Raw genomic sequence first — 26,139 nt, 5'->3', positions numbered from 1 at the left:
TTTCCACAGCACAGGGAGGTGTTTCAACACGATGTGTGGCCATGAAAGTGTTCACTTTTTTTTTTTTTTTTGCCTGAAACCCAAGTTTGTAGAGACACATATATAAAGTTCTACTGTTCTAGGAAACTGGGGTTAGGAACACTGGATATGTAAACTGATCTCTATAAAAGAGGAACTTTAAAAAGGAAATAGAGGAATTTGAAACGTCCACTGGATCTCTTGCCCACTGCCCTCTACATTTTCTGGTTACTATCCACAGTGTTGGGTATGTGACGTAAGCTGACCCAGTCATGGTACATCATTTCCTTATCCACACTGATTGGTTCACTTATCCATTTATGGGCACTTGACACAAGTCAGATCAATTGAAACTCTTCCTAGAGGTGGTAGTTGTTGAATAATTTTACCCTCTAGGGACCTGCAAACTTCTTGTATTTCTGATTTCCTCAGGTGGCTTATGAGAAACCGTATGCAACTAAAAGGAAACAAACTATGCCCACTACCTACTGGTATCTTCATCAGCATATTGCTGCCTGATTTCCCAGGTCTCAGACCCCTGGCTCAGTTATTCCTTATTCCACACACATTCACCAAGTATCTGTTATGATTTAGGTACTTTTCCAGGTGCTAAGAAAGATAAAGTCTCTGATCTCACTCAGAGTGTAGACATTCCTATGATTTATCAGTTTCTCTACTCTTTCTTGGAAGACTTGGGAAATTATTTATTCCCCCATAACACAGTATTTTTCTCACTTTTTCCCCTCACATAGTCTGCTCAAATGATATTGGTCTTTTTATGCTGTTGGGTAGCTGCTCAGGCCTCAGGTCATGGCTTAAATGTTACCTCCTCAGATAGGTTTTCTCTTACTTCCCCATTTAAGCAGATTTATTCTGCTGCTGCTTTTGCTTAAGGTACCATGTATATTTCCTTCATGGTACACATTGTTGCATATGTATTTGCTCCCTCTGCCCCTCCACTAGAGTTGCACTGCTCAGTATGGTGCCCACTAACCATATGTGGCTTCTGAACTCTAGAAATTTGGCTAATCTCAAATGTGATGTACCCTAGGTGTTGTATGCACTCTGTGTATCCAAGAGTTAGTAAGAAACAAAGGATGTAGAATAACTAATTGATAATTTACGTGTATTGTTTACATGATGAAATGATAACATACTCCATATCAAAGACAGTAAAGATAAAAGAATGTAAATTAAATTCTTTATATACTTACATGTTAGAATGATAGCATTGTATTTCAAAGACTTAGTAAGAAAAATGTTATAATAATTACGTGTTTATATGTTTACATATCAACGTGATAAAACATTGCATTCCAAAGACTAATTGAGAGAAAATAAAGTTAATTAATAGGTTGTTCCTACTGTTTATATGTTGAAATGGTAACATAGAAAATGTCAACAATAACAGAAAAGAATGGAAAAAATAATTAGTATTTTCTGTATAGTGTTTCCTTGTTGAAATGAAAACAGATTGCATTTTCACTGTTGATGTGAAAACAGATTGTAGTTTAAAGACTTAGTAAGAAAGAAGAATGTAAAAGTAATGAATGTTGCTTACATTGTTTCCTTGTTGAAATGATAACACACACATTTTAAAGACTCAGTAAAAAATTTTTTACAATTATTTTTTCTTATTGCTTACATGTTGAAAGTGATAAACTGCATTTCAAAAACAGAGAAAATAATGTAAACTTAATTAATAATTAATAAAAATAGTTAATAACTTGTTGTTACCTCCATTTTGCTACTGCATTTCTGACATAGAAAGATAAACGTGTTAAATGAATTGTATATGTTGTTGCTTTGTTGAAATGATAACACATGGCATTTCAAAGACATCATAAAATAAGAATGCAACAAGGCCACCAATACCCTGACACCAAAGCCAGACAAAGACACTACAGAAAAAGGAAATGAGAGGGCAATATCTTTGATTAATACAAATGAAAAGGTCCTGGACAAAATATTAGCAAAACAAATCCAACAGTATATCAAAAAGACCATACACCATAAATCACGTAGGATTTATTCCAGGGTCACAAGGATGATTCAACATTTGCCAATCAATCAGTGTGAGACACCACATCAACAAAATGAAAGATAAAAATCACATGATTATCTCAATAGAGGCAGGAAACTCTTTTGACACAATTGAACATCCATTCATGACAACAACTCTCAACGAAGTGTGTATAGAGGGAACATGTCCCAACATGATAAGGGCATTTACGACAAACCCACAGCCAACATCACAGTGAATGGCGAAAAGCTGAAAGACTTTCCACTAAATTCAGGAACAAGGTAAGGATGCCCACTCTCACCACTTATATTTAACATAGTACTGGAAGTCCTAACCACAGCAATCAGATGAAAAAAGAAATAAAAGGTACCCACACTGGAAGGGACAAGGTAAAACCGTTACTCTGCGGATGACATGATACTTTGCATAGAAAGTTCTAAAGCCTCCACTCAAAAACTATTAGAACTAATGAATGAATTAAGCAAACTTTCAGGATCCAAGATTAACATACAGAAATCTGTTGCATTTCTATACACTAATAATGAAATATCACAAAATGAAAGTTTTTCTTTTTCATTTTTATTGGAGTATAATTGCTTTACAATGGTGTGTTACTTTCTGCTTTCTAACAAAGTGAATCCGTTATACATATACATATGTTCCCATATCTCTACCCCCTTGCGTCTCCCTATCCTCCCTATCCCACCCTCCCTATCCCACCCTTCTAGGTGGTCACCAGGCACCGAGCTGATCTCCCTGTGCTATGTGGTGTCACTGTTTACCCTTCCCCCTCCCCATATCCTCAAGTCTAAACTCAGTTTAAAATCACATTGAAAAGAATAAAACACCTAGGAGTAAACCTAACCAGGGACGTGAAAGCCCTATCTGAAAACTATGAAACACTGATGCAGGAAACTGAAGATGAACAAAGAAATGGAAAGATATCCCATGCTGTGGGATTGGAAGCATTAATATTGTTAAAATGTCCATACTTCCCAAAGTAATCTACAGATTTAATGCAATCACTATCATATACCCATGCCATTTTTCACAGAACTAGAACCAAGAATCCAAAAATTCATATGGAACCACAAAAGACCCCAAATTGCCAAAGCAATCTTGAGAAAAAAAAGGAATGAAGCTGGAGGTATAACCCTCCCAGACTTCAGACTATGAAACAAAGCTAATTAAAACAGCATGGGCCTGGCGCAAAAACAGACACATCGATCAATGGAATAGAATAGACAGTCCAGAAATAAACCCATGCACGTATGGTCAATTAATCTACAGAAAAGGAGGCAAGAATATACAATGGAGAAAAGGCAGTTTCTTCAATCAGTGGTGGTGGGAAAACTGGTCATCTACATGTAAAACAAAGATTAGAACATTCCCTCACACCATACACAAAAATAAAATGGTTTAAACACCTAAATGAAAGACCTCAAAACATAAAACTCCTAGAAGAGAACATAAGCAGAACACTCTTTGATAAAAATCATACCAATATTCCTTTGGATAAATCTCCTAAAGCAAAAGGAATAAAAACAAAAATAATCTAACGAGACCTAATTAAACTTAAAAGCATTTGCAGAGGAAAGGAAACCATCAACAAAAATGAAAAGAAAACCCAAGGATTGGGAAAAAATATTTGCAAATGATGTGACCAACAAGGGGTTAATATCCAAAATATATAAACAGCTCATAGAACTCAATGTCAAAACAACAAACAACCCAATGATAAATGGGCAGAAGACCTGAATAGACATTTTTCCAAAGAAGATGTACACGTGGTTAACAGGCACATGAAAAGATGCTCAGCATCGCTAATATTTAGAGAAATGCAAATCACAACAACAATGACATATCATCTCGCACCTGTCAGAATGGCAATCATCAAAAAGTCTACAAATAACAAATACTGGAGAGGATGTGGAGAAAAGGGAATCTTTGTATGCTGTTGGTGGGAATGTAAATTGGTGCAGCCACTATGGAAAACAATATGGAGCTCCCTTAAAAACTAAAAATAAAACTACCATATGATCCAGTAATTCCACTCCTGGATACATTTACAGAAAAATAACAAAAGCATTGATTTGAAAGGTTCATAGCAACACTATTTACAATAACAAAGATATGGAAGCAACCCAAGTGCCCATCAACAGACAAATTGATAGAAAAATATGGCATATATACACACACAATGGAATAGTACTCAGCCATAAAAAGAATGAAATTCTATTTGCTGCAATATGGATGGACCTAGACAATATTATGCTTAGTGAAATGTCAGATACAGAAAGACAAATACTGTACGATACCACTTGTATGTGGAATCTAAAAACTAATACAAGTGAATGCATATGCACAATGGAAACAGACTCGCAGATATAGAAAACAAATTTTTGGTTACCAAAAGGGAGAGGGAAGGTAGGAGGGACAAATCAAATTAGGGGCATGGGATTAAGAGATACAACTACTATGTATAAAATGGGAAAGCAACAATGATATACTGTATAGCACAGGGAATTATAGGCATTATCTGATAATAACTTGGAGTATAATCTGAAAAAATGCTGGATCACTCTGCTGTACACCTAAAACTAATATAGTATTGTAAATCAACCATATTCCAATTAAAAGAAGAGAAAGGATACAAAATTATTTAATAATATGTTCATATTGCTAACATATTGAGATAATGCACTGCATTTCAAAGACTTACCAAAAAAAAAAAAAGAAAACTAATTAACCATGGTGGTTAGCACCATGCTTACATAAAACATCTTTAGTTATGCCAGTCTGCTTTAAGATGATAACAGCTTAACTTTGATCATATGCAAAATCGCTACACTTTTACCTCTTCCCACCTCATTTTATGTTATTGTTGTCCCTTTTATATCTTTTATATCTTTGTATCTTTTATATTGTGAGCACTAATGAATTAGTGCAACTGTATTTATTTTTAATACTTTTGTCTTTCCGTTTTTATACTAAAGTTAAAAGTGTTTTATCCACCACCATTACAATGTTGGAGTGTTCTGAATTTGACTATATGCTTACTTTTACGTATGAGTTATATGCTTTCGTAGGTTTTCATGTTGTTAATTTTTTGTTTTCACTCAAAGAACTCTCTTTAGCATTTTTGTAAGGCAGGTCAAGTGGTGAATAACTCCCTCAGCGTTTGCTTGTCTGGGAATGTCATCATCTATCTTTCATTTCTGAAGGACGGCTTTTCTGAATAGAGTATTCTTGGTTGTCGGTTGTTTTCTTTCAGCACTTTGAATGTGTAATCCCACTCTTTCCTGGACTGCAAGGTTTCTTTTCAGAAATCTGATAGCCTTATGCTGTTCCCTGGTATATGACAAGTGGCATTTCTCTTACAGACTTTACAATTCTCTCCTTGAAAAGGGAACCCTCTTACACTGTTGGTGGGAATGAAAATTGATACAGCCACTATGGAGAAAAGTATGGAGGTTCCTTAAAAAATTAAAAACAGAACTACCATATGACCCAGCAACACCACACCTGGGCATATACCCTGAGAAAACCATAATTCAAAAAGTACATGCACCCCAATGTTCATTGTAGCACTATTTACAAGAGCCAGGACATGGAAGCAACCTAAATGTCCATCAACAGAAGAATGGATAAAGAAGGTGTGGTACACATATACAATAGAACATTACTCAGACATAAAAAGGAATGAAATTGTGCCATTTGCACAGATGTGGATGGACCTAGAGACTGTCATACAGAGTGAAGTAATTCAGAAAGAGAAAAACAAATATCATAATATATACCTTATATGTGGAATCTAGAAAAATGATACAGATGAACTTATTTGCAAAGCAGAAATAGAGACACGGATGTAGAGGACAGTCATATGGATACCAGGGTGGGAAGGGGGGTGGGTTGAAATGGGAGATTGGGATTGACATATATACACTACTATATATAAAATAGATAACGAATGAGAACCTACTGTATAGCTCAGGGAACTCTACTCAATGCTCTGTGGTGACCCAAATAGGAAAGACATCCACAAGAGAGGGGATATATGTATGTGTGTGTGTGTGTGTGTGTGTGTGTGTGTGTATATATATATATATATATATATATATATATATATATATGGCTGATTCACTTTGCTGTTGAGCAGAAATTAACACAATATTGTAAAGCAACTATACTCCAATAAAAATTAACTTTTAATAGAAATGACAAAAATTCTAGATTGTTGTAAGTATTCAAAATAAATAAGTAAAATATAAAGACAGTTAAGAAAAGAAAAACAATTCTTTCCTTGTCTTTGATATTTTTATTATAATGTGTCTTCATATAACCTCCTATGAGATGAAACTGTTCGAGGACTTTTGAGTTTCGTGAACTTGGGGGTCCATGTTGCTCCCACAAGTTGGGTGGTTTTCAGCCATTATTTCTATAAATAAAATCCCCCCCGCCTCTCTCTCTCTCTCCCTTCCTCCTCCTCCAGGGTCCCCATCATCCATATATGAGTCCACTTAATGGTGTTTTAAAAATCCCATAGATTTTCCCCAATATTTTTCATTCTTTTTTTTTCTCCTCTGATTAGATAACTTCAAATTACTTCTTTTTGAGTTCATACATTTTTTTCTTCTGCTTGATGAAGTCTATTGTTATAGGTCTCTGTTATATTTCTAAATTCATCCATTGTATTCTTCAGCTCCATAATTTCCTTTTGGCTCCTTTTCATGAGTCCTCTATCCTTGTTGACTTTCTTATTTTGTTCAGGTATTGCTTTTCTGATTTCATTGAGTTGTATTGTAGCTGGCTGGGCATCTTTAAAACAATCATGTTGAATTCCTTGTCAGGCAATTCATGGACCTCCATTTCTATGGGGTCAGTTACTGGGAAATTATCTTGTATCATTGGTAGGGTGTTGGGCTTCCTATATTTTTCCTGCCCCTGAAAATCTCGTGTTGGTGTCTTCACATTTAAGGAAGCAATCTCCTCCATCAGCCTTTACTGACCTTTATCAGGAGAGAAACACCTGCAACACTCAGCCAAGCTAGGGATACTGGGGGTTCCCTGAGGCCTTTTCTGTGGATTCACCAGCTCTTGCTCCATCTTGTGAAGGAAGTGTTTGGATGATACACGCCTTTTCTCAATTGCACAAAGCCAGGACACATGCTGACAGCCTCCTGTTTATTTTCCCCATTTCGGTACCCTGAAGTGTTTAAGGTATGTCTGTTCTCACCATCCAGCAGAGTGGTGCCAGTTCTCTTTATGCACATGTGCATGATCTGTTGAGGCATGAGTGCACCTTCTGCAGGGGTGTCCACGGAATGCCGGTTCTGAGGGGGACCGGCATATAGAGTGCTGGATGTGCTCGTGGGCAAACTGAGGCTTCTGTAGGTGATGGGGCCTATGAGGTTTGTAAGGTACAGTCTGTGAGGCAGTTAGTAGAAACTGCAGCCCTTTGTTGAGCTTGGTGCCCTGTTTGCTGTGAGCCTTTGCCCTTTCCCCTTCTCCTTGCTATCCCAAGACTATTCAGCCATGCTCATCACCTCTGGGTTCTGGGTTTGGGCAAGAAAGAAGTGAGATTCCTGGGCAGCGTCTAGCACCACTGGGTATTCAGGTGCTCACCACATTCTCACTATCTCCCATGGGAGGAATTGCAGGCCTAGTGCATCTATCTAAGCATTGATATGTGTAGCCTTGCGGGAAGTTTGATATTGGTAGGGTGAAGCTGTTCTTCCTACTCTCTTCAACGTGTCTGCTCTTGGAATTTTTTTTTAAAGGATCAGGGTGTTGGGGCTTCCTCACTTGATACTGGGGCTCCCACAAAAACACTCTCGCCCATGGCTGATTAGGCAAAATGTTTACTTGGAGACTCCTATTCTGCCAACTTCCTGACGTCACACTCTAGAACTATGATTTGAATGGAAAAATGTTTGAGTGGATAAAAAGAAGCAGCCCAGGAAAAAGTTCATTCTCGACTAGGACTATGAAAATCTATGAACCACAATTTTATTTTCAATGGTTTTCACGTGGATGGGGTTTCCAAATTGTACTGGAGAGTCATATCATGACAAAAGACACAGCTTATGAATAAGCACCCTGTACAGAATCCTTATCTTCTCACTTCTCTCCATCCTTTGCCCAGAAGAAATTTTAATTGTGGATGTAATTTCCTATTGCCATGCTATGGTAATCCTCACAGGATAAGCCTCTTATTCGACCTATTATATTCAACCTAGGGCTGTAGAATTTTACATCATGATGGTTGGTGGGTAGGGATATTCAACTCTACGCCACAGCACAGTAACTGCAACCGTTTCTCTTCTTTCGAGGTGGATGGACCTAGAGTCTGTCATACAGAGTGAAGTAAGTCAGAAAGAGAAAAACAAATACCGTATGCTAACACATATATATGGAATTAAGAAAAAAAAAAAACGTCATGAAGGACCTACGGGTAAGATGAGAATAAAGACACAGACCTACTAGAGAATGGACTCGAAGATATGGGGAGGGGGAAGGGTAAGCTGTGACAAAGTGAGAGAGTGGCATGGACATATATACACTACCAAACGTAAAATAGCTAGCTAGTGGGAAGCAGCCACATAGCACAGGGAGATCAGCTCCGTGCTTTGTGACTGCCTGGAGGGGTGGGATAGGGAGGGTGGGAGGGAGGGAGACAAAAGAGGGAGGAGATATGGGAACGTGTTTGTATGTGTGGCTGGTTCACCTTGTTGTAGGGCGGAGGCTGGCACACCATTCTAAAGCAACTGTGCTCCAATAAAGATGTTAAAAAAACAAACAAAAAAACCACTGACAGTAAACTTACGTACATATATCTTAACGAATTTCAGAAAGGAACAAAGAGAAACAGGTTCTGAATGCAATTTCCATAATGATACAGCCCCATATGACGCTATCTCCTGTGTACTGTTGCTAGGTAAGTCAACTTTGCTTTCTGAAAGTAAAGTCACATACGACATCTAGTTTAGTTGTACATATGTGTGTTAGAACAAGAAGAATTTGAGTATTTACCTTTAGGTAAACAGCATCACAACTGTTCTGTTGCTCCCCTTTCCCAATTCTCTGTGTTAGATAAAGCCACCCCTCCTCCTAAAACCACTGGCACCAACTCCCAAAGTGGCCACCTCAAAACAAAAAAGATAAAAGAAGGAAAATTTGTTCCCGTGAAATCCTGCCAAATCACATGCAAGAGAAATGGTTTATCATGCTGCCTAAACACAGTGCCTGATAAATGTAATGCCTAAACTGGACCCCAGTTTAGGTAGCTTTATATGTACCACGGATGAAATGTTCAGATTAAAAATGACTGAAATAAACAAGGAAAACAAATTACCTTCAAGTTCCCATTAATCACTCCTCTACTCCTCCCAGATCCCTCCTATCCCCATGCAACCCCAGCACTCATTTCTGAGACCACTAGAGGTTCATCTCAGATGGGGTGGAGGATGCCTGCATGATGTCCTGCTGCTGCTGGGAGAGGTGTGCATGGAGCTGGAGGTGGGTGTAGACAGTGGGATGGAGAACAAACTCTGGGTCTCACTGGGGTCGGCATCCCTCACAAACAGCTCGTCATTCACGATGCACAGACTGAAGGAAAAATGGGCCCTCAGACAACTGATGGATGGACACCCACACCCCCAATACTGACTCTGCTCCCACTGGCACTCAGCAACCAGATTCCTTCCGCGTCCCTCCTGTGTCTGTCTCCCAGGTTCCTTGACTGGTACCTCTGCCCCTCCCCACAGAGCCCACCTTTGGAGAGACTGTCTACCACCTTCACTTGATTTATAGGTTCATCCCCAACTCACGAGCAATTTCACATTTACCCTTTACCACAGCCCAAGGGCTGGACGCTCTGATGCCCAATCTCGGAAGAAGACACTGAGTCACACAGAGGTCATGTGACTTGACCAAGATAACACAGCGAGTGAGTGTTGTTTCAAGGAGAGAGCCCATAGGCCGATTCCAGAGCCCACGCTCTTCCTAACCACTAGGCGACACTGCTCCTGGGATCTCCCTGCTGGCTTTCCACAATGCCGAGTAAACCTAAGGTCTTTGCCACCACATTTCCACGCCCCTGAGCCCAGGCGGGGATGGGCATTCCCACCCACAACAGGGTTCTCACCTGGCGTAGCGGGCAGGGGTAGCGATGAAGGTCCGGGCAAAGGAACGCACACAGCCCTGAGAACTTCCTTCCACTTCAACAGCAAACAAACAACAGTACCCCTTACAGCTGCACGTGCTGTACACGCTCACACGGCGGTCCCCAATCAGGGTGTGACTGGACACTAATGCGGAGAGGGCAGTTGTTCACGGGGGCCAGGGTGTCGGGAATGGGGAGGGCAAGTATAGGAGCAGTCTGCGCCCAGTGACAGGGCCCCTGACGACCACTACACAAGTTCACGGGATACATTTTTCACAGCCGCCCAAGAGGTGGATACTACTATCCCATTTTGCAAATGAGGAAACTGACACCTTAAGTAATGGCCCAAGTTCTCAGAGTAAGTACCTGGGTTGAGAGCCACCAAACGCCACAGCCTGTGTCCCCAACGCCCAGGGTGTGCAGGGCAGACAGGCATGGACACAGCTCAGACCTGGATTGTCTGTGGGAAGCCTGAAGGCAGGAGAACACAGTGGGGAAGGGGAGGGGAGAGGAGGGGAGGGGAGGGGTGGAATGCAGGGAAGGGAAGGGAAGGGACGGGAGGGGGAGGGGAAGGGAAGAGAAGAGAAGGGGAAGGGAGGGGAAGGGAAGGGAAGGGGTCAGGGAAGCTAGGTGGTTCTGGGAGTGAGCCTGGCCAGGGGGAGGCAGCAGTGGGGCACCTGCGCTGGGGGTCTACACACACTCACCTGCCTCGAACACCCCACTAATGGAGAAGCAGAGCATCGATTCCTGAAAGGGAAGAGCCCAGGCGCCCAGTCACCACCTCCACCTGCCACCCACCTGCGGCTTCCTGGGCCCACGCGAGGGAGGAAGCAGGCGCTCACCGTCTGGAACCACGTGTCCACCACGAAGGAGCTGAAGGCATGCTGAGTCTTGGGCAACACACAGAGAGTGTGCACAATGACACGTTTTGTGTGCTTCAGCAGCTGGACCCGCAGGTCTGTGAGGGGAGGGGAAGCGAGCGAAGGTCAGGGGCTGCCACGCCCTGGGCCCTATGATTGACCCCTTCACCGCCCTTTCCCACCCAGTCTTCCCATCACACACTCACAGGGGTCCTTGAGCTTCTTCATATTCCTGCTGTCCTTGAAATACTCGCACAAGCTGCTTCTAGGAGACAAAGAGCAACAGTGGGTGGTGGGTGTTTGCAGGAGCTGGCCTGTGCCTGCTGGGGGGCCACACGGCCCGGGAGCAGAGGCTGTACTGTCATACTCATGGGGCTGGGTCCTCGGGGTGGAAGAGAATCGTCAGGGAGAAGCAGGCCTCCTCGTGATAAGCACCTGCGAGAACCTGTCTGTCTCCATAGTCATGGATCAAGTAGTACCTAAGGAGGAGCAATGAAGACAGTCTATCTCTGTGGTCTGGACCTCAAATGGACTTGAAAACTCCCCTGAGCAGACCTGTGCTTAGGTGGCCTCACCTGTCCTAGCCCTTCCCCCATTGCTCAGCTTCTCAGAGGTACTTACTGCTGCAGGAATTGCAGGACTAGGCTCTTCAGCTCATCAGATACAAGGAAGCTGCGCTGGAATCAAATGGCACTTGAGACTATGCAGTAGATAAAGCCTCCCTGCAACACCCCAAATGTTGTTTGATCCTTTTCCTCACCTTGCAGAGCTTTACTATGTAGGGAGTGTCAACGTCAACGGTCACTGGTGACGGTAACTCCTGGCCATCCTGGAGAAGGGAAGAGGAAGTCAGGAGTGGAGACCAGGGGAGTGGCCCTGGATGATCCGGGAAAAGGATGGGCCCAGGAGGGTGAGGGTCAGAGGTCAGGTGTGAAAGGGCCCTGGAAATTCCATGGGAAAGCTTACAGTGGATGTCTTCATCATGAGGTCCTGGAAGTCTCTAGTGTTATATTCAACTTGTGTGTGTGCATGTGTGTATTTATGGGTATTTTTCCAGCAAGTATATCCATGTCATTTTCAGGAGTCCATGTCCCCCAAAATGGTTAAGGTTCTGATGCTAATATGTGATCTAGGCAAGACCCAAAGGGCTTGAGGGCAGGTGCAGAGGCCACCGACATTCGTAAGAGACAATGATTTACGTAGGCACTTACCAGGCGTAACAACTTCGGGAAACATTCTCTGATGGCCCTGTCCAAAACCAAAAATAGAGAAGAGGTGGTTGATAGTTCAAGGTTGCAATGCTTCCTTTGAGTTAAAACAGTAATACCATAAACAGAGATCAGTGTGTTCTGGCCAATCCAGCAGCACCCTTTGCCCACCTCTGCTCCTGATTTTAGGGGTTTTCAGTCCACTTGCCTGTTGAGCACTGAGCGTCTGTCATCTTACTGTCTGAAAGGCACTGTCTCCTCATCTCTCTCAGTACCTTCACTTTAATATTCCTTCCCTGCCTCCCTTCCTCTCCTTCGCCTGGGTAGCTCCCACCCAGACTACTCGGACTCCCTTCTCCAGTGCCACAGGGACCAGCATTTCAAACCCGTGCTGCAGGGCTTCCTTCTCCTCCCTCCCTTCCTCCAGGGCCCCACTGAAGGCTGTGGGGAGAAGAGGGGATGGAGTGGGAGCCCGGGGCTCTGCTACCTCACTGGGGGTCCAGCATTCTGGCAAGACCCCGACACCCCCCAGGGATGGCCCAGGATGCTGGGCCAGCAAGGTGAGTGAGGTGGGGCTCAGGGAGGGAGATGGAGGGGATGAAGACAGAAAGGGAGTGAAGGTAGGAAGGGAGAGATGAGAGAGACATAGGGGCACAGAGACAGGGGGGAGAGAGACAACAAAGGGAAGGGAAAGAAGCTCTCCCGTGGTCGGGGTCAGGGAAGAAGAGAGAAGAAAGGGGAAACGGCACACTTGTTGCGGCTCTTCACCTGCCCCAGAATCGCCCAGACACACCAGGTAGGAAGGGAAAATATGCACGTGTTGGGCTGGGGGCCCACTGGATGCTGGCTGAAACTTTGTCACCTGTGTGAGCTCAGCCAGACTTGGGCATGGGAAACCGAGCAGCCATGGGGGCAGATCTTCCCCAGAAGGAGGAAAGGGTCAGGTCCCAGCTCAGTATGGGGCTGAGGATCCGTGGCCCCCTCTGATGATCACCGTCTTCTCTCCCGATGACCCCTGCACCTCTCTGAGTTGGTTCTTTATCTGAGGAATCATACCTGTCTCAGGCTGCCCAGGGCTCCTGTGAAGGACCAGGAGAGATGATGTGACATGTGCAGGGAGGGATGGGAAGTGCCCCTCAGAGGCCTGTCCTTCTGTCTCCTCTACCACCTCTGCCCTCTGCCTTCCACTCCTGCCTCAGGAAGCCCTCTGATCACTGGCGGGGGCCCACGTCTGGCCCCTTGACTCAGGGAGCCCTGCTTTTTCCCAAGGAGGGTCCAGTTCCTGGCACTGGGCCAGCAGAATGGATGTCATGACAGCAGCCACCCATGGCCTCAGCCCTCAGCATGACGCAGGAAAGCCCCCATATCAACATGGGAGAGGAGGGGGTATCCCTTTGGAGGAAGGGGAAGAGGGCCCCTCTCAGAACGGGGGAGGCAAACCCCATCTCAGCACGAAGAAGGAAGGCTTCTCTCAGCAAGAGGCCCTGGACTGGAGGACCCTTCTCAGTCCAGGGCGCCAGCATCTGGATCAAGGATGGTCGTTCCTGGTCCTGGTGAGGAGGAGAAGCCCTGCTTCCTGAGGCACACTCTTGGGAGGCCTTGCTGGAATATATCTGGGCGCAGAGAGCTGGAAACAGACCCCAGAGCGCCTGCAGAGGTGAGCAGGTCAGGGGAAGGAAACTCCTCACCGGTGATAGGCACAGAGAGAGCAGAAGGTGGGGCCTGTGATCCTCCCAGAAGACCAGGGCTGCCACCTTTGGCAAAGGGGCACTGTCACAGATAGTCTAGGCTCCCATGGGTGAAGGTCACCAAGAAGGGTGACAGGGTGTTCACACTGACCTTACATAGGTGGACTGGTCTGGGAAGGTGTCACACAATGGGCTCCCTTGCAGCCACAGCTCTTCAAGCTTCAGCGCTTGCATCTTGCTCAACTCCCACACAGACGTCAGCTGAGAAATATGGGGCAGAAGTGGGAAAAGGAATCCCAGGGAAAGAGGGACATCCGGATCCCTGCACCCCCAGACCCCTCCCTCCCACACAGGTACCTTCACCTGCCTCCTGTCATCACTCTGATGGACACTAATATGCCCCACCCCCCACTCTCAACCCAACTTTGACCTGGCTCCCTCTTCTCACCTCATTTTTGGAGAGGTTCAGGATCTTGACCGTGGGGGCCATCTGTATAATGTCAGACAGGCCATCCAGCTGGTACAGTTTGTTGCTGCTCAAGTTCAAGGACAACAGCTTTGGGGCAAGAAGAGGGAGAGTGAAGGTTACTATCTAGGACCTTGGAGACAAATCTGCCCTCCTCCCCATCTCTTCCACCCCCTACCCTAATACCAGCACTGGGCCTACAGCCTTACCTCAGGGAAATACTTTTCGATGACCTGCAGGGTGGCAGCCATGCAGCTTCTTCGATTCAGAAATATATCAATATCATAGCCCACCAAGTCTTCAGGAAGGAGAGGGGAGGGAATAGGATGGCTGAGTGGGGTGTGGGGCCAGCACCAGCCCCTCCCCACGTTACCATCCCTAAGTCTCCCTCCAGGAAGACCCCTCTGCCCTTGCACGCCCTAGAATTACTGCTGTCAGCTGTACCTGGGTCAAGGCGGAGCCTCTGGAAGTCAAGAGCTTGCTGGGAGACATCAAATCGTTTGCTCAAGGTCAGCTGTGGAGAGAGAGATGGAGAGAGCCGCTCTGAGGCTGTGGTGGTTGCAGGGAAATCGGGGGCGAGGGGGACCGGGGTCTGGAAGGAGAGGTGGGTCTGAGCGCTGGCACACTACTCGCCGTGAGTCTCCATTACCTTTAGCTGCTCCATTTCTTCTGGCTTCAACTTATCCCGCACAGAGTAGGGAACAGCGGAGGGGCTGACAAAGACAGGTATCTGCAGGAAGAAGAGGTGGGGTAAGCACCAGGAACTCTAGTTCCAAAGAAGACAACCAGCCCCTGGCCTGTACTCCTTCCTCAGGATGAGGTACACGTAACGCCCTCGACACACACCTTTCGGCTCTCCTCGTCACGAATCTTGTAGCTGACATCCATCAATGCAGAGGCAGTGCTAGCTTCCTGGACAAAGAACCGAGCCCCATTTTGCATAAAGTGGAACTACAGGGATTGAATACAACAGCAATAGAATCAGAAGCCAACAGACCCTGCTGAACCAGGTCTCTCTCTCCCCCTTCCCTGTGCCCACGCGTCTGGCTTCGGCATCCTCTCTTACGTCCACTGGAGTGAAGGGGACACTGCAATGGCTCTGGATTGACTTCATTAGCCATGTCTTGTCATACTTTATCCCACAAGGAATCTAAGGATGAAAAGAAGGCATGGGAGAGAGGACAGACAACAGGGAATTTAGGCTGGAGGACGAACCTTTTCCTGTTCTTTCCCGGCCTTCTACTGAGCTTGAAAGGGCTTGTAAAGAAGGGACCACTGGCATGATTTCTTATGGGTGTGCGTAATATGGATTTCCTAAGTACTCTTTCTCTCCAGTCAAACTCTCTTCCACATAATCAAGGTGTCAGAGATGATCTTCCTTTTATCAATTTCCAGGAGATCCTACCCAGCGCACACACTGCTTGCCCCTCAGACAAGGTCTCCAGAGGCTCGACCCTCTGTCTCCCACACTCAGCTTGCCAAGCTGAGACCTCCAATGTGGAGTCGCTCCATATCCTTGGCAGTAGTTTCCATCTTTGCTTTGAGACAGGCTCCTCCGTTCTCCTCACGGTCAGCCTGCTCCCTGTACATTGCTTCTCTGAACCTGCCCTTAGATGAACAAGACTGTTAACTCCTGGTAATAAAAAGGACAGATTACAAACTGTCCCCAGTGAAAGAAACCAGCATCTCTACATGAGACCAACACAGCTCCCCCTGCCTTTTCTCTCCTGCACATTCCATACATTTTTCAGGATACTCACTGTGACCCTGAACCAGCTCCCTGGGGTTCCTTCTTGTGTGTTCTCCCCCATTTCTCTCTCCAGAGGTTTTCTGTTTCTCCACACAGTAGTATGCATGTGGCCTTCACTGTGCCACCTCACTCCTCTCTTGTTGCCTCGGATGGTACAGGGAGAGCTGCAGGGGGGATGTGGAGAGAAGGACGGTGAGTGGCCATAAGTGCTAAGAAAGTCTTCTGTACACCCTCGTCTCTTTGACACCAGCACTACAATTAGGATTGCTCAACCATTATTTCACTTCTAGCATGCTTCAGTTTTGCAGTGAGAGAAGAAAAACAAGTCCACGGAGCGTGAGAGAGGTGCATAGTCCCAGGGGCTGCTGTGCACAAACCCTGCTGCCTGGCCACTTACTGTCTTACTTCGGGGTCCTCCTGGACATCCCTCTTCACCACGTTTCCATCATCCTTCTGGAGGTGTGAGGGCTGAGGCTCACACCCATCGTGTTCATAACGAGGGCTCCTCTCGCCAGAATTACCTGGGAAAGAACTCCAACCTTTCTTTCTTCCTTGAGGTGATCTACCACCATCACTGTATTCTGAAAAGAGGAACAAAAATACAAGTTTGCAGACACATCTGTGGTCCACTTACCACGTACCATGTCTTAGGCTAACAGCATGGTAGGGCAGGCCAAGTGCCAACCTGGCCTAAGGGACCAGTCCCACAAGCCTCAGAAAGGACACTCTTCTGCCTGTCCAGAGAGGACAGCCTTATCCGACAGATGGCACTATCAGGGGAAGAATCGAGGAGGAGCAGGATGAGGAAGAGGACGACAAGGAGGACAAAGAGGGAGGAAGGAGGAGAGGACAACTGCACTGAAACTTTTAAAACAGTGGAGCAGGACTGATAAAGAACCGAGGTGTATGCGTCCATGGGCTAGACTGGACACCAGTCATATATACCAGGAAGGCACCCGAATCTTGCCTTCTCTGAGGACTTTCCAGCAACCACACCAATACCTCTCTCGTGCTTCCCAAATCCAATGAGCCACCAAACCGATTCCACTAACAACCAGCAAGCTAGCTGGACTTCCTTTGCCAGTGCACTTGGAGCTTTAATGTCAGGTGGCACTGAGGTAACGGCCTCCTGAACTGTCTCCCTCCCTCCAGCCTTGCCCTGAACAATACTCTGTTGGAAAGAGCCAGAGTGACCTCTCTATTGGGCCAGCCTGAAATGCCTTTCAGCTCAGCAGGCAACTCTTCCTAACTTCAGCCCTTTTATAACAAGGGTGTGAATGATAACCTGGAATGATGTGTCAACCACCATTTCCCAGTGTTTAGGGATTCTTCTTTTGGCTTTCTATTACTGGTGGCTAATTTGATTCCATCATGGCCAGGGAACACACTCTGGGAGATTTCAAGTGTTGTTTTTTTTTTTTTTTAATAATTTTATTTCTTTATTTATGGCTTCGTTGGGTCTTCGTTGCTGCACACGGGTTTTCTCTACTTGCGGCGAGCGGGGGCTACTCTTCGTTGTGGCGCACGGGCTTCCCGTTGCGGCGGCTTCTCTTGTTGCGGAGCTTGGGCTCTAGGCACGCGGGCTTCAGTAGTTGTGGCACGCGGGCTCAGTAGTTGTGGCTCGAGGGCTCTAGAGCGCAGGTTCAGTAGTTGAAGCGCACGGGCTTAGCTGCTCCGCGGCATGTGGGATCTTCCTGACCGGGACTCGAACCTCTGTCCCCTGCACTGGCAGGCGGATTCTTAACCAGCACACCACCAGGGAAGTCCCTCAATTCTTTCTGAGTTTACTGATGCTTGTCTGATGGTCGAGGAGATGGTCTAACTTGGTGAATGTTACAGAGACCCTCGGGGAAAAACCTCTTCTCTGCTGTTGGTGGGCGGACTGTTCTCTTTATGTCATGCAGATCTCGTTAGTTTACTGTGTTATTCAGGACTCCTATATCCTTGCTGATTTTCTCTCTAGTAATTCTGTCACTTGCTAAGGGGGAGGTGGGTGTGGAAAGCCCCCACTATAATTATAGATCTGGCACTTTCTCCTTTCATCTCCATCAGTTTTTGCTTCATGTACCTTGAGGCTCTGTTGTTTGGTGCGTACACATTTAGGAACTTTATGTCTCCCTGGTGTCCTGATCCTTTCATCATTCTGTAAGGCCTCTCTTTGGCTCTTGCTCATTTTCTTTGCTCTGACATCTACTGTACTGGATACTGAAGCTACAGCCACGCTTAGAAAGTGTCCTGGGTGTACCTCACCTTGTATTCACTCCTAGGAGTTGTGTTGCTGTTCACCCCTCCACCCACAAGTTCTCCCCTCCAACATATCTAATTCACCATGGGAAAAGATTTGCAAGTTTTTCCGCACCTGCAGAAATAAGATCGTGTCAATTCCCTTCCCCATGGGTGGATTCACTAAGGGTGTTTTATTTTTAACACATTCCACTGAAACAGTGAACCAGCAGATAATCATACTAGTGGCTTGTGGGGAGGGAGGATTATGGTAATTACACTGTTACAAACCAGCTTCCGTTGGGTTGTAATACTTAAGGTTCTCTAGGTTTGTGTGCTGTGCCTTTTGTACATTAACTATTCCATGTTGTCTCAGGGCACGCTTATGAGTAAAGATCCGCCCACTGCTGATCACTCCACGATGGACTGATTACGACCAGGCCTCAGATGAACTCCTCTGGGGAGTCCTTGCTTTCCCTGTGTGACCCGCTGTCAGGACAATCCTGCTACTCACAACCTTGGGACTTTCCCTGTGTGGCACTGGAAGTGAAAGGAAACACAGATAGGGCATTTGACCCATAAATGCCACTTGCTCAGTCCCCAAACCTCGGAGGGGGCCTGGCGTGCTCTCTTTCTCCCACACTCCACATCCAACTGGTCAGGAGATTCTCTCGGCTCCTCTCTCAAAGTATGTCCAGAAGCCGGCCACTTCTCACCACCTTCATTACCACCACCCTGGCCAAGATACCAACAGCTACCTCCTGGACTGTACTGCTGTCCAGCTGGCCCCTCTGCTTTCATCCTGGCTCCCTTACCTGTCTCTTTTCAACCCAGCAGCAGAGAGCAAGTCAAATCATTTCACTCCTCTGCTCAACACCACATAACGATGGTTTGAAGCCCACCAACATGTTCAAAAGCCAGGAGTTCATAATGACACTCATCAACAATAACAACAACAAAGAGGACCCTTACTGGTGACCTTTGGAGAATGCTGGGCAACCAACTCGTTTTCAGGAAAATCCAGCAATGAAAGGGAAAAATTCACATTTTAAAGGGAGCAGTAAGGGCATGTGGTCTACGTACGGTGTATAGGAAGAGTCAGAGTCATTTGTAAGAACCCACTTTCCTTCCGAAGTAACGTTGCCGAGGGGAAAGCGTAAAAGGGAGCTATATAACAGCTACCGCAGTCCCCCGGCTGACCAACTACGTCGGGTGCCTGAACAGGGCTAGAGACCTCCCTCATGAAGGTGATTCAGACACAAGCAATCTCAGACATCGACTTGTCAAGTATTTGATAGAATAATCCAGTGAAGCTCTGTCACTTACTGCGTATGTGATTTTAGGCGAGTATTTTACCTCTCTGAGCCTCAGTTCCATCGTGCGGTAGTGCTGTTTGCCATGTGTTTCCATTTGTCCCTGTTCCGGCGACCTGGAAGAGCTGTACTTCTTGACCTCCTTTGTTTGGACAGGGCTGTGTATGTGACTGGTTCTGGCTAATGGGTTGTGAGTGACATGTGCTATTTCTGGGCCAGAACATATGCTTGTTGGATTGAGACCTTGCAGGGTCCTCTTGCCCTCAGGCACAGAGACTGACAACTTTCTAGATGATGGCTGCTCTGTCAGTTTGGGTCTCCAAGTCATTCCAGTAAGAATGGCTCAGACCCCCAAAGTCCACCATCCTGTGAGGGGCATGCACCTGCCATGGACATGTAGTCAAAGTGAGGAATAAGCCCCTGAGATACGGGGACTGTCTATTACCACAGCATAATCTAGCCTATCTTGACTCTTGTATCTTATCTGTGAATTAAAATAACATCCTCTCAGGATTTTTCTGAGGATTAAATGAGAAAACTGGTATGACAAGGTTGCCACAGTGCTTGACATAAAACAGGAACTCAAAAAATGGCAGCTATAATGATTAAATAATAATAACAAACTAGTTTTGAAAAAGTGTGGAAAATTGGTATAAAATGAGAGCTATTTCATCCACTCATCCTTACGGGTAAGTTGTATCATCGCTTCAAGAGTGGGGCATTTTATTTTATTTTTAAGACTTCCTAATGACTAGCACTCATGCACTTATTACTTGCCGTCATGATATCAGAAACATAAATTGAGGTTATATGTAAAGAATGAAAAAGTGGAAAGATTAAGCAAAAGAGAGAATGACTAATGACATAAGATAAAATGAGTTAGCAATAAGTGGTTTCTTAATGAGAAGAACAGATTATAATTATTAGTAAGCATACATTCTTCTTAGTAAACAAAGGTACAAGGTATTAATGCGGCAGAAGAGATTTACTTTGAACAGGCTTTCCCAAAATGTTTCCTGAGGAACACTAGTACTTTCCACAGTGGTCTGTGGAAAAATGTTCCTTTCCCATATAGCTTGAGGAAACTACCTGCTACAGACTGAATGTTTATGTACCAACCTAGTCTCCAAGGTGACAGTATTTGCAGGTAAAGTCTTTGGTAGGTGATTAGGTCATGAGGGAGGTGCCGTCATGAATGGGATTAGTGCCTTTACAAAAGAGGACCCAGAGAGCTCCCTTGCCCTTTCTGCCATGTGAGGATACAGCGTGAAGACAGCCCTTTATGAACCAGGAAGCAGGCTCTCACCAGACACTGAACCTACTGGTGCCTTGATTTTGGACTTCACAGACTCCAGAACCGTGAAAAATAAATTCTTATAATTTGTAAGCCACCTGGTCCACGGTGTTCTACTACAGCAGCCTGAACAAGCCAAGACACTATCCTATTCTTTGAGATTCAAGTGGCATATTATCTTAAAAATATGACAATACAGAAATCCTTTGTACCTTCATTATTGTATGTCCCATATTTCTTCAATGGATAAAAACATTTTTGTTGCTGCTGTCTCTCAGACATAGTGTCTTGTAGAGCAAACCTGAAAGTGCTGAAATGAGAGGAAAGAAATGGCTATTATATAAGACAAAATATACATATCACCCCTTTAACCATCTCTCAAACCATATTTAAACCCCTCACAAATGTAAACACCATCTTTTACTTGCTGCATTTTACTCATTAAGTACCATCTACGTGATTTTTATGAAATGTATCATCTATAATTTTACTTAATATGGTTTTCTTAAATAAATTCACTGTTTTTTCCCACATGAAGGAAAGGGGAGAGCTTTCAAGGAATGTAACAAGGAAGGGTTAGAAAATCAGGAGGAAAATCAGAAGCCAATAGTGTCTGGCTGGACTAATTTAAGCCATTTAGAGAGTCCAAGCAGAAAAAGATTATGGCATCCCACCCCCCACACACTTTGCAAAGCTACTGATTGGCAAAGTAAAGACAGAAAACAAATTCTGAACCTTAACGTGCTGGCTACTTTCACACTTTTACTGAAAAAATATCAAATTAAACAAAGTCTCTCTCCTTGCCTCTCTCTACAGAACAAATTAAGAGACAGAAATTCAGATCAGATTTGAAATCATTGATACGAACTGGCATCTAGGAGTTCTCTGGTGTCCCTAATAACAAACGTGGTTGGAGGAGCGCAGAGGACGCCATCACATGGCAGGCAGTGAATACGAACATGGAAGAGAGATAAGCAAGAGTAGAGCTTTAATGTGGGGGTTGGGAAGGAAGGGGGAAGGGAGGGGTCCACCCAGTTTCCCGGGCCTAGCTGCCGAGAGCAGCCCATGAACGCCTGCCGCCCGCTGTCCCGCCAATTCTGAGTAAACCTCTAGTACCGGCGGGCGCCCCTCCTACCCGACTACCGCCTACCATCTACCGCCTACCGTGGCAGAATATGAAAGTCGGTGGAAAGGTTGGCATCGGAGCCAGAGCCTCATCAAAGTTCCCCCTCAGCCAGGACAAGTACCTTAATTCTAAAGGTCTTCTTCACCTCTCGGTCTGACTCCTCAGAAGGCTAAGCCGAGCTACCCACCGTTCGGCAGGCTCTCCACACGCTGAAAGGGCGCCCCCCTCGGTCGCGACCTTACGGCGTCACGTGACTGCGGGACTGACGTGACGTAACGCAACGCACCTCTGTGGGGCCCTACCTGACTTCCAGGGGCTTGGCTGGCGGAGGCCACAGAGTGGAAGGACGCAGGTGACCTCAGGGTTCAGGAGCCCTCTATCGTGAACTGTGACCGAGAGAAGTGAGCCTCAGGAGACCACAGCATGTCCCATGACCGCAGAATACACACAACCAACAGCCGAAGGGTAGGTGCGGTGTTCACATGACGGCAGGCGCTTTGCCTGCCATGTGATGGTAGCGGCCACATCCGTGTTGACTCAGGGATCTGAAGATTCTGGTAGCCAGCAATCTTCACGAGACAGAGATGGCTGAGCCTGATGTGTGACCAAGGGGGATGTGTGACCGACCATAGCATCCATACGACTCTCAGAAGCAGGTCACCTGTGTGACTTGGAGGGCTGAGGCTTCCACATGCCACTAGCTAGTGAGGGCCACATGACAGGATGAACCCACATGATGGGCAGGGTTTAGGAGTCTGCCATGCTCTAGCGACTTGAAAAGCTGGATCTACCACATGATCATAGTGGCAATAGGTCCAGAGAGACTACACGAGCTCAGGGTTTAAGGGCTCATGGTGCTGACATGGCCAGTAGGTCTGGGCCTGCCACATATCTGTCAGGGCCTGCCACTTGATGGCCGCATCCGCGTGACCATAGCCTTAGGAGCCCACGGTGCTCAAAAGCTGGGTCAGCCTCCTGAGTGTAGGATAGTGACAGCAGGGTTCTCCTGGCTGCATGTTTCAGGAGGCCGTTCTCTTCACGAGACCTGGAGACCTGAGATTGCCCACATTCCTGGGCTTCCCGTTGATGGTGGTGCCTCCCGATAATCTTCCTCAGAACACAGGCTGGCTTCACCTGCCCCAGCCCCCTTTTAATGTGCTAATGTGCTTCTTTCGTGTGCTAATTCTGTTTCCCTATAACACGTGAAATTTAACACATAAATTAACACATAGCAATGGACTAGGTCCTCCCTAAATCCATAACCATTGCCATATTTTAGGGACCGCTTCAAAAACCTAAGCGGTGGGTACAGGTAAGCTTTGTTGCCGTAATTTCATGCAAGTCTAAGAGAAATGAAAGCAAACTCAGTAAGTGAATGTTAGCTGTTAATTTGAAAAAATATATATATAATGATTACTATGTGTCAGGCACTTTAAAACGTCAACCCCTTTAATGCTGGCAATTCTATAAACGAGGTACTATGATGATTATTCCAGTTTTCACAGATGAGAAAGTGGAAGCACAGATGTGTTAAGTCACTTGCCTAAGAGGTAACTGAACCTATAGGTGCCAAACCAGGGTTTACTCCCAGGCACCCTGGCTCCAGACTTTGTGTTTTGATCACCCACAAGAGTCTCCAAAGAAAATTAAGAATAATTCAGCCTTCCTTATTCAGACTAACTGGAAAGCCATCCGCAGTTACTGAAAAGTTGAGATCATAGAGGACCTCTTTAAAGTGCCATTTAAATAATTTCCAGCACTATCAGTAATTAGAACGAATCCAAACTGAAGCCAGGTAAGGCCCTCGGATTCATTTTAAGGTATAAATATAAACTTATCCTTAATAAGTGAATATTTCTGTATATAAAAGTTGGTATAAAATGCTAGACGTTAGTTGAAAACGTTTCCTTCTTTTATTTTTAAACACTCTAAAGAGAAATATTGCAGACTTTATGGCTCTTTTTCTCTAAAGAGAAAAAGTGCAGACTTTATGGCTCTTTACGGAATTCCAAAAGTTAAAAGTGAGCAGAATCTGAATTAGATATTACTGCATTTATATTTTGTTTGCATCTTCCTAGAAAGGACAGAGAAAGGGAAAGGAGAATATACAATATACTTTAGTTTTTTTTTTTAATTGCAGTTTTAAAAACACCTCTTTTGCTGATTGGTGCGGAGAACGGAAGATCTGTCTGTATATCCAAAAGAGATTTGATGTGATCTTGCCTGTTTGCTGGCTTAGGCAAACTTAATGCTATATAAGCAGTGGGATTATTTTGCCAGCACCCTGCAACGTGGCATGGCTACATAAATAACCTGAAGAAAATACAACAGACCAAATTTTGCACCATGGTTAAATTTGAATATACTAGTAAGGATAACAGACTGTGTTTGTAGTTCTAAGCCTGTCGAAGGAAGTAGTGATTTTTTGGAGTGACTCTGTTTGGGCACATTGCTGTTACTTAGATAATTTTGGAAAATTATTTATGGGACACATGTAAATGCAGGGTATGAAAACGGAGCCACGTGTTTACAATAGAGCCTATTATGAAACCTCAAGATGCATTTAGGAAGCATCTGTATACAATCACTGGATGGAATCCGACATCAAGACCTGATGTCTGTCCCAACTGTAGCTTCTGTAATGGGCAAATCCACTAATGGTGATTGAGGTCAACTTCTTTCACCAAAAGGCAAACCCTGGAGTTCTAATTATGACTTTACTTGGGAAGGGTCAGATATTCTCCTGTCAGAACTAAAGGTCGTATCATTTATTCTTTCCCTGTGATGATTACCAGGAGTTATTTTAGGATTTAAAAATATATTTAGTTACACCAGTGGTTGCCCGTCAGCTCTTTGTAACATACATTGGGGAAGGGACGCTAAGGCTATGGGTAAACACCTGTATGAACACAGCCTATATGAGCTAGGCAGTTTAGGCACTGCATGTATCAGGTGCTGTGTCTGTTTAGGTGAGGCAGGCTGATAAGCTATTCTTCTTGAATGTTGTTTGGCAAGGTTTACTGGGAACAACTTTTACTTCTTTTATATTTCTGTTTTGGGGTGGACGTTTAGGAGTGGCTTTGTTTAACACAGAGAAATGGGAAAGGAGAATAACAGACATTTGTGATGCTGCTAAATTAAACTCAAATGCTTTTGGTTCAAACACAAATATGTACAACTCAAGTAGAGATCCTATGTGAATTTACTTTCAGAAAGTAAAATTGACTTAATCTGGTAACATTATCCAAGAGAACTTATGAGATATTGCTGTGCCTTTATAGAAATGGTAATCGAAACATGTTTTTCTTTGTTCCTTTAAGAAGCTCATTAATTAACTAGAAGTGACTTTACTGTCAGTGTCAAGCAATGGGAAAGAAGAGAAACAATTGTAGGTAGTGCTCCCTGTCAGAGTACTCAGTGTGCTCCCTTCCCCCAGCACAGTGTAAATTTTAACAGCTCTAGGTGATGAGCCCATTCCTGGGGAGTACCACAGCCTGGAAACAGAAAATTACATCCACCGTGAAAACTTCTTTTGAGGACAAAGAATGAAAAGGGGCGAGAAGGCAGGGATTCCTTACAGGGTTTTTGCTCATAAACTATGTCATTTGTGATGGTATGATTCTCTGATACACTTCGAAAATCCCATCCACGTGAAGACCACTTACACGTGAAGACCACTTACACGTGAAGAGCTGGTGCCAGCCTGTTGGTGTTATGGGCTGGGTCCTGGTATGCCAGGCGGCAGGGCTGCGGTGGTTCTTGGGCTAGTGTTCCCAGAGGAATATTCCTTTTTGCATATTTACAAATATGTACATTAACAGAAGATGTTCTTTAATTTTATTACATTTTCATGAGACTGAATTTCTTCTAAAACCTTGAAGCTTTTAAAGATATTCCATATTGAAATTTAATGGTGCTCTTCAAAGAAAATTGTTGCTGATCATAAATGTTGACAATTTTCTTGCTTCTCACCTTTCATACCTTTATGAACTCTGTGTTGTATGTG

The 26,139-nt window shown here is 44.9% G+C and overlaps 1 pseudogene; it reads right to left on the bottom strand.

The window, feature by feature from the left end:
• Positions 1–9,463: 9,463 nt before the first annotated feature.
• On the bottom strand, positions 9,464–16,717 carry LOC132594514 (nuclear RNA export factor 2-like; annotated as a pseudogene).
• Between the last annotated feature and the right edge of the window lie 9,422 nt (positions 16,718–26,139).

Source organism: Globicephala melas, chromosome X (genome assembly GCF_963455315.2).
Source record: "Globicephala melas chromosome X, mGloMel1.2, whole genome shotgun sequence".
In the NCBI taxonomy this organism is placed as follows: Eukaryota; Metazoa; Chordata; class Mammalia; order Artiodactyla; family Delphinidae; genus Globicephala; species Globicephala melas.
Note: the sequence above shows the minus strand (reverse complement) of the source record. Positions and strands in the feature narration are given on the sequence as shown.